The 12962-nt window shown below is 41.7% G+C and overlaps 1 long non-coding RNA gene across 2 annotated transcripts; it reads right to left on the bottom strand.

Moving 5' to 3' along the window:
• Nucleotides 1-4267: 4267 nt before the first annotated feature.
• LOC120547565 lies at nucleotides 4268-10102 on the bottom strand. Of its 2 annotated transcripts, none has more exons than XR_005637077.1 (3): nucleotides 9989-10102; nucleotides 4631-4687; nucleotides 4268-4383 (listed from the first exon to the last, which is right to left on the bottom strand). It is a non-coding gene; the product is annotated as an uncharacterized LOC120547565 (long non-coding RNA). The 2 variants fall into 2 exon arrangements; XR_005637076.1 differs by having other exon boundaries at nucleotides 4631-4708; nucleotides 9989-10061.
• Between the last annotated feature and the right edge of the window lie 2860 nt (nucleotides 10103-12962).

The following is a 12962-nucleotide window of genomic DNA, read 5'->3' as shown; positions in this document are numbered from 1 at the left end:
GTGTAATTTTTGGAGAAATTAAAGCCAAATCTAATACATTGATGCCATCAACACAAAGTTTAGGAAGGCAATACTAATGATTTAGTTTGAAGTTCCTGTGACGTGATGTTTCCAGTCTACGGTTCAGACTCAAACACACGGAGCTCTAACAGACCTGTGGGTCTCTTAGTGTCCACTCTCTCTGTAAAAATAGATGAGCAGTGCGCCTTCCGTGGTCTGTGCAGCTTCAGGTTTATAAAGGACATGCTCTGCTGTGGAGATGCTGCGGCAAATGTGTCGGGTTTGTGCTCCGTGTATTTCTGCAGTAGTTTCGGTTTTCCACCTCCGATGTAGTACAGCCACTTCCCTAAACTTTCACTCATTCAGAGACCAGAGTCTCAAACGGGGGTCTGTGTCTGTCAGAAGGTCTGAGATCCACCGTATCAGCAGAGCAATCACGTACTCCACAGCAGACTATGGTGCAGGTAGATTATTTTCTGAAATATTGACTTTATTCTTGTAATGGCCTATTGTAACTTTATTTTTCTCAAAATATCACGACTCCTCCAAACCTCAGAGAACACAGATGGGATAAGTTATATTTTGAATGTGAAGTTTTGAACATGAGCAGAAATCTTGCTCAAACACATCTGAAAAATTACAGTCCAGGAGTTTATTAATTCATTAAAATGAATTAATTCATTTTAATTCATTAAAATGAATTAATGTATCATTGAGGTGAATAATTGTCATATGCATATTAAGGAGGTTACTTCCTCAACAAAAGATGCAAAAGAGGGAAGGGTAAATGATGCCTAGGCTACATGTGTGCTGACTCAGATATAATTAGAAAATTCGATCTACAGGAGAATAAATAGATGAACGCAATACAGAATGCCTGAGAGCCTTACTGCAATATATTCCATTATGTTTTTATATTTGGATTGTAATCTATGTTTCCCTTTACATAAATCTACTTCCAGCATAAATTGATTCAGAAAAAGGCATAAATAGAAACGCCCCTGCTACTCGTGTTTACTTTTAGTTCTTTTAGAGGATATTCAAATATGTTGGCTAAATATATTGCACTGTGAAGCTTTGGCCAAAGCCTCTGACTGTTACACCCAAAATACGCAGGTGAATTCAGCTTCTAAAATGAACATGTCCCATAAGCTTTGTATGTGTGTTAAAGCTAAATGCTAAATGCTGTTTTTTCAAAGCTGTGCAATTTTTCTGTGCAAACACCTTGATCGTGCAACGTCCAACTGTATTTAAAATGAGTTTCCATTGTATTAGTTTCAATTTGTTTGCAATCAAAACACACACACACACACACACACACACACACACACACACACACACACACACACACACACACACACACACACACACACACACACACACACACACACACACACACACACACACACATCTAAAACCTCAGTGCATGTTTCAAAATACACACTCAAATATACTTTGTTTTTGTCAATATGGTACAACTCTGTACCTTGTTTTCTCAGTGTATATTTTCTGTTCTCCAGGACGCTTCATTAGGAACAGTAGGCATATTGCTCCCAGAGTATGGGTGGGCCCAGAGTCTTCCTTCAGGCCTGGGGTCAGCTCAAACATAATATTGCCCAGGGCTTGGACAACCATCTATCACAGTGCTGTAGCACACCATGGGGTGGACAGTGAACCCCCTTTGGAAGAGGATGTTTGTGTTTGAAAGTCCAGTTTCAGGACAAGTGTTTCCTGATTTTCTGTGTGAACCTTACAGTAATATAATATGGTCTGAGGTTTTCCCTATAGACAGTGTGCAATGGTTTCTTCTTGTTTTCATGAAGTGGCAGAGTGGCACTTGTCCTCTCTAATAAGAAACAATTCATTATCTGGTATTTATGGTTAAATACAAGTCGTATAGGTAGATGCTGAGTCTACACGTAGTTGGTCTACCAAGAGTGCTGTTTTACTCACATTTTCTTCTTAAGAATTTAGCAGCTCAGGTTTTGAAAAGCTGTCCCTAATTTCACGGCTTGTTTGACCATTCATTAACATTTCAGACAAACTACCTAACCTTTCTCTGACCCTCAGCTTCTGCATTTCCTCTAACTTACAACAACACTTCCAAGTACCATCAGACACTGGACTGAAGATGATTGGCCAGGGATACTGCAGCTCCCATGACAAAGGAAGTGCAGTTTTCTTGACAAGAAATCATGAAATTATCCCCCACCCCCCCTTTGATATTCTGGCAGACCAATTTACTTCCTGTCCCCTCCAAAGTAATGTGGCTTAGAGAGCAGGTCTATCAGTCTATCAGTCAGTCAGTCAGACCTATGGGGCCCCCTGCCTGGCTTCATCATCTGGCAGCTATCAGAAAAGAAATTAGAAGACCAAGTGCTCCAAGTGCTGCTCTGGTGCTGCTGTGTGTGTGTGTGTGTGTGTGTGTGTGTGTGTGTGTGTGTGTGTGTGTGTGTGTGTGTGTGTGTGTGTGTGTGTGTCCACTATCCTACAGAAAAAAACAAAAACTCAAGTGCCGGAACAGGAAGCTGGATTTAAAGGGGTCAAAGAGAGAGACTTGTACCCTCAAGGGTTTAAATGAAGCCCTGCAGAGGAGGAAGGACTGGGGAAGGGATGTGTCGGAGGTTGGGGGGGCTTCATTCACCAAATGTCCCTTTTCTTCCAACCACCTGCCCATACATGCTAAGCCTTTACGCTCTCTGCAGTGTCATCTCTGACCTCTGCTGAGAGCATGACAAAGGAAGCAGACTTCCGTCAACGGTTGGCTGTGTGGATAGATAATAGGTGCAATGTGAAACAAGACACAACAAAGAGTGTTTTGAAGCATTTGGCAGTCAGAGGGCATGTGGTTGTAATCAGCCCTGAGCCATTAAAGATGGAAAAGAGGCTCAAAGTGAAGTAAACAAGCCCCAAGTACCTTGATGCCTCCCAGAACTCCCAGATAAACATCGCTACAGTGACGTGAGTGAGTGATAGGAGAGCTTTGGACTTTTTTAGTCGAGGGTTAAGAATGATGATCTGATCATGACTAAGTCAGAGGACAATTTCAGATGTTCAGTCTCCTTCACTTGTTGCTTAGTCTCAGAGAACGCAAGGTCTTGACTGATAAGACCCAATCAGATAGCAAAACATTGGCATCAGTGTCGGTGTTGCCAAATGTCTCCAACTTGACTTGGACTCTAGCTCAGAGACTTGAGACTTGGGGCCCTATTTTAACAATCTGAAACGAAAGTATCAAACGCGAAACGCAAGTAGCTTTGTGGGCGGATCTCTTGCGCTGATGCAAATCTAAAATAGGTTGGTCTGAAGTTGCTAGGTGTGGTTTGAGTGTAACATGCAATAAACCAATCAGAGCGTCATCTCACATTCCCTTTAAGAGCAGGCACGCTTGTTCCATGGCGGATTGCTATTATCATGGTGGATTTGCCAGGCGCACACCAGGAGAGGTTCACAGCGGAGGAGACAGACGTTCTCGTCAGGGCCGTAAAAGACAAGTGAGAGAGAAGTGACATTGTATGGGGATGGGAGAAACCCACCCAAATTAGCTTCCGTTAAACAGGCGTGGGAAGAAATTGCCACAATTGTTTCCACGGCTGGCATCCCCAGGACATCACACCAGTGCCGCAAGCGCTACAACGATGTCAGAAGACGGGGGAAGTCCAAGCCTGCTGGCAACAAACGGACATGCAGTACAACTAGAGGTGGATCTGCCACTACTCAGGACCTGATGCCAGCAGAGGACATCGCTGCGTCCACCCTCACCGCTGAAATCGTTGAGGGATTTGGAGGCTTGGAAATCGGCACCCAACCCGATACAGCTGTCCAACCCCAAGGTACACTTATAAATCTAGTTCACATACATACAGATTTGTCATGAAAATATTTTTAATCATTAATGACATGAAATAAATGTAACACAGCCATACAATAAATCAAAACAGTGTAACGCAGCTTAAGACCCTGGCCTCGGGAGCAGTGTGCACGGGCCAGCAGAGGAGGTAGCAGCGCATCAACCAAGGTGCAGAGGAACCAGACCCACAACACGCCGCAGCATCGTCCGACCGGAGGACCACCCGATCCTGCAGCTCCAGCAAACCGGGTTTGACATGCTGGAGCGGGAGCTGTCCGGGATGCGGCAAAGCATAAATGCCCGTCTTGACCGGGTGGCGATGTTGCTGCGGCCTCTTGGCCGCATCTCCCCAAGTCTGGAGAGGATTGCTGCAGCCATGGAGCGTGGGCCTCCAAACGCACCACCTGCTGCTGTTGTGCCCCTTCCTTCTACCCCCACTCCATCTCCGTTCACCCGCTCCACCAGGAGCACATCGCGCATTGCCACTCCCGGACCCTCGCGTGTCCAATCCCGCCGTGGTGCACGTCGCATGCCTATGATGAGAGGAGGGAAAAATAATTAGTTCTTCTGTTTAAATCTTTTTCATTTTCCGTTGGTATTTTTTTTGTTCAGTTACAGTTTTCTATTGATTCTTATTTTTGACAAAATGTAAATAAAGAAATGTCACAAAGACATACTTTCCGATGTTTTGGGCTCACTCTCACTGAATCACGAGGTTATGAATGCATGGTGATATTTTTGCAATGTAGTCTAACATTAGACCGAGAGTACTTTGCTTACCTCACTATAGATGATGCAGCTCTTCTGTCAGATACACTCTCCTCTCCCGTGCTGCTGCTGCTGGGGCATTTGGGTTAACTGGCATTGGCATATGCAGTTCAACATCACGTCTCCTTAAGTCCTCTAATATTTCCTCATTTAAGTCATCAACACATCCATGATTCATGGAAATGTTGTGTAAAACACAACAAGCCATAAAGAATGCTGCGACTGTACTGTAAAGTGCCTCATATATATATATATATATTATATATATATATATATATATATATATATATATATATATACACACACACACACACACACACACACACACACAGTACAGGCCAAAAGTTTGGACACACCTTCTCATTCAATGTGTGTGTCTTTATTTTCATGACTTTTTCCATTGTAGATTCTCACTGAAGGCATCAAAACTATGAATGAACACATGGAATTATGTACTTAACAAAAAAGTGTGAAATAACTGAAAACATGTCTTATATTTTAGATTCTTCAAAGTAGCCACCCTTTGCTTTTTTTGATAACTCTGCAAACCCTTGGTGTTCTCTCAATGAGCTTCATGAGGTAGTCACCTGAAATGGTTTTACCTTCACAGGTGTGCTTTGTCAGGGTTCATTAGTGGAATTTTTTCGCTTATTAATAAAAAAGCAAAGGGGGGCTCCTTTGAAGATTCTAAAATGCTCCGCGTGGTGCTCCGCATGGTGCTCCGTCAGATCAGCGGTAGTTGGGGGTTGCTTCAGCTGCCGGTCATTTCAGCGGAGATTACAGGTAAGTTTAGGCAAGAAAAAGTGAGCGTTATGCAGAGACGAAGGTTAAGTTTAGGCACCGAAAGGATTAGTTACGTTTTGGAAGAAGATCACGGTTTGGATTAAAACCCACACATTTCCTGGGTGAAAGTCTTTTGTTTCCCCAGGAAGTGAACTCAGCTCCCTGGCTTCAAAATCCTGTATGTTAACGCCCACCCATCCTCCCCAAGCACCTCCCTACGCGGCCAGCCGCATTCTTATACAGCAGCACTCAATGTGGTGCACACAGCAAAAGAAAATGTGTTACAGTGCTTATCTTTTCATTTCTTTTCGAACGTATGGTTCATGAGAACAGGCTGAATAGAGTGTGTGGATCTTTTGTCTGGTAATGCACCAAGAAACCCGATGAGTGCCAAGAAGACTGCTAGCAAGTAGACATGAATGTGAGCAATTAAGGTTCAAAATACTGATAATATTGCTTTGGAAATATTTTATGAGGAAGGAAAAATCCTCACACTAGAGAGGTATTGGAGCGTTATAGTTTGAAGTGTATGGCCACATATTTGACGAGTGTGGCACATTGCTATCAGGACAAAAATCATTTCTTTGTGTAATTACAATACTAAAACATGCTCTAACTGGTTTATTTTTAAATTTATGTCTCAAATTCTTGACCACTACATAACCTTTTTAACAAAACCTGTCTGACAGAGCATTTGTTCCCCATCAATCCTTAATAATATCCCTGAGCCCCTGCCCCCGCCCTCTGCTGCTGTATGTGGGCAGATAGCGGTGGTGGTGGTGGGACACATCCTCGTCCTCACTCATCACCTATGATTATTCATCACCATCAATTGGATTCTGACAGCTTTATGCATCCTGGGATCCAACCCAGAGATCCACTTCCTCCGGTAGAGATAATATAAACCATACCCACCGCCCACTACCTGTACCTTCGCCCCCCACACAGACACACACAATCACTGTATCCGTCCCAAGGAGTAAGATGAAACTGATCCCTGTGGACAAACTGCACTGTTCTAGAATAGTAACAGGATACAGCGAAAGACATAACTCAATATAAACAAAGTATAACTAAAGACTGGAGCAAAGAGGTCATGTATGGGTCAGTCTCACAACCCCAGCATGAACCTCAGTGTCCTATTGGTGGGCCACTCAGTAAAAAAATAAAATAAATTGTGCTAGCCAATCTTTGTTCAAATCAAAAGAAATGTATATTAAATTCTAGTAGGGTTTCCAAAGATCCCAATGTCAGGCAGAATTATGAGGCAAATGTCTATTACAAATTTGCAGAATACATCTAGAATACCTCCATCTGATGGAATGGTGCAGCCATAGAAAACAAGCTTATACACAATATGAATGATTCTGTCAGACAGTGGGGAATAAGATTATTTCCCCAACCTTCCACTTAAGGATAAAAAAAGGGGGGTTGAAAGACACAACAAGGCTTGTACATGTTCTTATCCCAAGTATAGGAGCATACAGAAGCCATACAAATCTTGTTTTAACCTCTATTAGGGTAAAAGCAAAGTAGTCCCTGGTAGAGCTCATATGGTATTGAGTCATTCAAACCGTTCCGGTTACCACCATCAAAAATGATTTTAACCCCACATCTTATAAAATGGTTCCTAAATACATTTTTTAAATGCATTTATTCCTGTAGTAGTCTACTTTTATATCATGTATTGGCTAGTCTAAATGTCTGTCTTTATTCCAGCATTCCAGAAATTTAAAGCAAACAACTTTAGAGCTGTTAGTCAACAGTCAACGTCTTTGGGGTTGCTGTGAGCAATCCCCGCAAAAAATCTTTTTTCATGAAAAACATCTATTTGGTTCTATGTGATGCTGTTCTGAGTTCAGAGTTTCTGCAGGATTCACCAAGTCAAATTGAAGACTTTTTTTTTTAGACCTTTTTAAGACCATTATGAATGAAATTTAAGACCTTTATCACAACATCAACTGAGCCCTAAATTCTGTTTTTTCAAGCCAAGTATCTCTAAACTTGCACTCCCCATAGCTGAAGAATAAAATCAGTTTTATGTCTGCGGTACAATCTAAAAAGAGACTCGCGCCAATAACACGAAAGCTGATCGGCTGCGAAATAAGTTGTACGTTGGTCTCATTTGTAGTCGTACTACAGCGAAATTATATTTGGACTAGCAAGAGAAAGAACTACAACACCACAGGATAAAAAAAAAATAAAAAATAGCATTAGAGGCGTTGCATGGACGTAGGAAAATGAAGACCTAGAACAACCTAGAATACTCGAATTTAAGACTTTTTAAGGCCTAAAATTTAGACCCCTCGGAAACCCTGGAGTTGTAAGCAGAGTATAACATGTATTTTATGTATCATTTGTTTTGACTCTATAATATCATTCATTTCCCTCTATAGTGCTTACTAGAGACATGTCTCCTGCAGCCCTCTCGCTACTACTTTTGCATAAAACAATAACCCGTAGCCTATTAGGGTTTTAGAAAACGGCTCAGTAAAATATTTTAATGACCTAGTCATTGCTGTAAGTACACTAGGAGCATGGGCTCATACACATCAAATAGTATTAGAACAGGTGATTTTGAAATCTTACTAAATACCCTGCGTGGTTCATTTAGCAAGGAACTACTAGTCGATCCGAACACATCTTGAGGTGAAACAATGAATGAGAGAGTGACAGAGAAAACTAGCTTAACATAAAGTAATGAATTGGGTCATCAGGGAAACCAAAGTTATTAAATGAGAAAACTGGAGGAGAGGAAACACAAGAAAGGCAGACATGTCCATTAAACCTTCCGGAAAACTTGATAAGATTCCCAGTTGCAGCATCAGTGACCACTCTCCTTTCCTTTCCTCTCCCTTCCTCTCGCTGTCTCCCACCAGCCAGTCTCTCCCTCTGATTTCCCAACCTGCAAAGTCCATCAGGACCTGAGAGGAGGAACCCAGTCCCTCTCATATCACAGCCCCTGAAAAACAATCCACCTGAACAAAAGAGAGACAGCTGCTCAGGAGCAGGGAACTTAATCTGAAGAGCCTGGATGCTGCCGTAAAAGAAAGAGAGAGAGAGAGAGATGGGGGTGGTTCACACTCAGCCCCTCCACGAGAAAGGACTTCCTGTGCATTTTATACACGGAAAATGTCACCCTCATCCTTAAATCTGCCATATGTACTCCAATCTGGGAATGGTTAAGAAGAAGAAAATCTCTCCTTCCGTGAAAATAAATAGCTGAATTTGGTAGATGGATCTTACAGTTTTTCCTGCACTTTCCTCATCAGGCCAAAATATCCAGTTGTACAGAAACCCATGATATAGACCATGCTTACACAAAGTGCAAATCAAAAGAAATCCTCTCTAACTAAAGTGATCAAAAACTGCTTTAACCCTCATGCTGTCCTCGGGTCAAATTTGACCCGTTTTCACAGTTCCTACATCAGAAATTTTTGTTTCTTTCAACGTAATTTCCCAAAAATAACACGGATGGTTCCATACAACGCTCTTCGCAAATAAAATAAGTGATCAGTTCACTACTCTTTTTGGATTTTGGGTGTTTTATTTAATTTTTTGTAGCATTTGTCAACAATAAATTGAAATGGTTTTAAAACAATCAGTTATAATCAATCAACATACGTTCCTCTGATCTAACTATTAGTCAAAATAATTCTAAATTACAGCTTTTTAACTCAACATTAACTCAACATATATACAGTATATATGTGACTTTCCTGCGCAGAAACTCAAATGAAGATAATGACCTCCTGAAACCCTTAAAATACATAAATGTTCACCAGGCTTGATGCAACCGCTAATTTTGGTGAGTTTTTGAGTATGTTAAGCCCCTCAAAAAGATAATTAATTTGCAGAAAAGAATTCCTTCAGTTTCAATAGGGCCTTCGCCACTGTCGGCGCTCGGGCGCTAAATATTCCTTAACACTCCAGAAGTCATTTGAACTATGTACATTTTTTCATTTTTATGAGCACAGTGTCAAGGCGTTTTGATTCAGTTGCTATAGAAATGGTCCGCAAGCTGTTTTACACTGGACGTCACGTAACATGATGACATCACCGAGAAAGGCTGAAGCCTTAGCGTTCTGCTGCAAAAATAATGAATGATCTAGCGGTTATGGTTTTTATTTTAGATCGATTCAAACAGGATCATGTAAACAGCGATCTCCTTCGGCAGTTACAGGAAAATACTCTCTCGCCACGGCTTGTTATCAGCCCGTTTGGGACCGGACGTCACGTAATGTGATGGCGTCGTTGCGAGCGTACAACGTAATGGCGCGAAAGGTAGAAACCTCAGCTTTCAGAACACAATGATAGGCTGGTCAGCAGCACAACGTGGCTCTGCCTTGACCCTGTGTTCATTGGTTTGTGTGGATACATCCATCATGGCAGTTGTTCTTGTGACAGCACATGTTACACAGTAACAGTCTTTGTCGAAGCGAGCTGTGACCCTCACAAAATCACATACCTTTAGCCCTCCCTGACCTCTGCTCACTAACACAAGTGGCTTGACCCAAAGTCAAAAGTCAAAGTACTGTTGTCTGTTTTTAGCTTTGCCTCAGGAGGTAGGAGATAAATCATACTCACCATGATCACATTTCACTCCCTTGTTAAGGAGCTCATATAACATCCTGTATGTGAAGAAGATTCTGGAGACTTTGATGACTTACACAGGAGCATTTAATGATAATTGAGTCGAGTGCAAGGCGGGAATTCAGGATCACCTGAACCTGCTCTCACCTGTTGCTCATCAGCAATCTACACACCTGGTCCGGATCATCTTCACTACATTATTTAAGCTGGGACCTGACATGCAGTCCCTGTCGGATCGTTAGCCATACTAGTATGGTGTGCTTGTGTGTCAGCCTAAATTGTTTGCTAGTCAGTCTCTGTTGCTTCGTTGTTTATGCGTGTTTGCTTAACTGCTTCCTGTTCCTCTGTCTTCAGTACCTTCACCCTGGAATTCCCTTCACCCCTGCCTGGCAACAGAGATGGGAAGTAACGAAGTACAAATACTTCGTTACTGTACTTAAGTAGATTTTTCGGATATTTCTACTTTACTTTACTATTTTTTTTGTGGCGACTTTTTACTTTTACTCCTTACATTTTAACACGAATATCGGTACTTTCTACTCCTTACATTTTAAAAATTGGCTCGTTACTTTAGTTTTGTACAAGAGGTCGTAATGTCGGAGAATAGCGCGGACACGGCTCACACCCCCACGAGCGGGCGCTGCGTTCGCCACAGAAAAAAGTGAGAAAAGAAAGAGAGACTGCTGTCCGGAGGATAATCAGTTGAGATGGTGTGTAGCGTCCTTGAGAACTGTAAGTCGTATAACTTATGTTGTCAGTTCATTTAAGCCTGTTGTTGTATTGGTCTATAGTTCCTGCACAGTTAAAGTAGGTTAGCTAGTGATTTAGTTGTTTGTGTTCTTCACCTGTTAGCTAGGTTTCACGTTGCTTGTAAAGCATCAAAAGAGAGAAGTTGTCTCTGTCCGTGTTTTACAGACACACCTGGGGGGGGGGCGAAGTTTGAAACCAGCATCAGCTTTAAATACGGTCCTAATCTAGTCCTCACTAGCAAGTTTCAAATAATTTCACTGGAGTTACCGTTATTATTTTTCACGTGATCAATACCGAATTCAATCTAATTGGATGGGAATATACTGGTGGTAACGTTAGCACTAGTAGTATGGACGGCGACATGATTGAAAATGAAGAAAACCGAGATCCCAGAGATTAGGCAGACAAGCAGCAAGACATTCCCAATCATCCCTGGCCTTATCTGAGAGAGATGTTTGAGATAGGCTAGGAGGCGTCAAGTATGACTCCTGTCCAATGTGCTGTGTAACTCTAAAAGTATGGGGAACTTCTTAATTAATCTATGTTTAGTAATACATATTGTATCCTTTATTTTCTTTCTATATTTGAGCACACACACATACATGTAGATTCCTTTAAATGTTAAGGGGACGATTAAAAAAGAGAAACTGGATCTGTGAATTCTCACAGAATCACAATTGAATTCATATCTTGCTACTCAGTCAGAATCTTATTAAGCTGGAGTCCCAGTCTCTGTCACAATAATCATATATGTGATGTTTGGCAGACATCCATTTAAAATGTAGACAATGGCATATAAAGAGCCTGGTTTTTATGTCCACTGAAGTTTCTCATCTTGCACTATAGTAACGTGTGTGGTCCAGGTAGCTTTGCATAAAAAGTGGTTGTCATTCGCAAGGCTACTTTTACTTTTATACTTTAAGTACATTTCAAAGCCTGTACTTTGTTACTTTTACTTAAGTAAAGAAGTTAAATCAGTACTTCTACTTTTACCAGAGTATTTTTTAACACAAGTATCTGTACTTCTACTTAAGTACGGGAAGTGAGTACTTTTGCCATCTCTGCCTGGCAACCAGAATCATCTACTACATCGATTCCATCAAGACTCCTGTCCACCAGTACTCCTCCCAACATGTTTGTCACCACCATCAGCATTCCATCACCTGGACTCACCTGTCTACGTCTGGGATTACCTTTCCAGTTATATTTTTGTCGTCAATAAATACTCACCTTTTTCACCACCTACCTTGCGTTTGGGTTCAGAACCTGAGAGTCTCTGATGTGTTGTCATGAACCATGTCCTGAGAGTTAATCTTAACTAGTGGTTTTGGTGTCCAAATTAAACTAACGTCAACCCGTGACCGTCACCTTTAGTCAGCTAAACTCAACAGTAAGGACCGTCGCCGCACGGTGCTCTGCACACGGCTCACAGTCAGCTTTTCTCGGCTAAATTTAACTTTAAAGACCCATGGATGTTTTGAGAGAACTGGATGTGGCGTTTGGCGCAACACCCCGTTCATTCTAGAGTTGCTCAGTGGCGCATGAAGCACTCATGGAGCTAAAGAAATACTCAGATCTTCCGCGTTGACTGGCCCATGACATCACGATGGACATGATGGCCAGTGTGTTTTAGTTGTCGTAGCAACACCACTCGTTTATGAGCTTGTCTCTTCTAAGTATTTAGAAACAAGTATACATGGAGAACTCGCAGTTAATTGTCTAAACTATTCACTAATGTTAAACACTGTTTTTGGTGTTCATAATTTAAAATGCTTATCTAAATAAACGATGGATGTATTGGGAGAACCAAGGAGATGGAATCACTATGTTGTGCTACTAGCTACCTCTAGCTACTAGCCAATAGCTGGCAGTTTGGGAACAGAGACGTTAATAATATTACATCCATGTTACAGGCTTTACAGCATACAGCCCTCTAATGTATTGTAAGATGATACAAATGATGAATTACAGCCATTATTTGCATTATCACAGCTACAGGAACTCAGGAGAACTGTCATATGAGCCTGCAGTGCAGGGCGGCTCAGCCGGGCGCAGTCCCTCGGGTCTGCTCGCGTTCAATTCAAATTCAATTTTATTTATAGTATCAAATCATAACATAAGTTATCTCGAGACACTTTACAGATAGAGTAGGTCTAGACCACACTCTATAATTTACAAAGCCCCAACAATTCCAGTAATTCCCTCAAGAGCAAGCAGT

The sequence above is a fragment of the Perca fluviatilis genome, chromosome 19 (genome assembly GCF_010015445.1).
Source record: "Perca fluviatilis chromosome 19, GENO_Pfluv_1.0, whole genome shotgun sequence".
Taxonomy (NCBI): domain Eukaryota; kingdom Metazoa; phylum Chordata; class Actinopteri; order Perciformes; family Percidae; genus Perca; species Perca fluviatilis.
The sequence above is the reverse complement of the archived record's forward strand: the minus strand, read 5'-3'. Positions and strand labels throughout refer to the sequence as shown.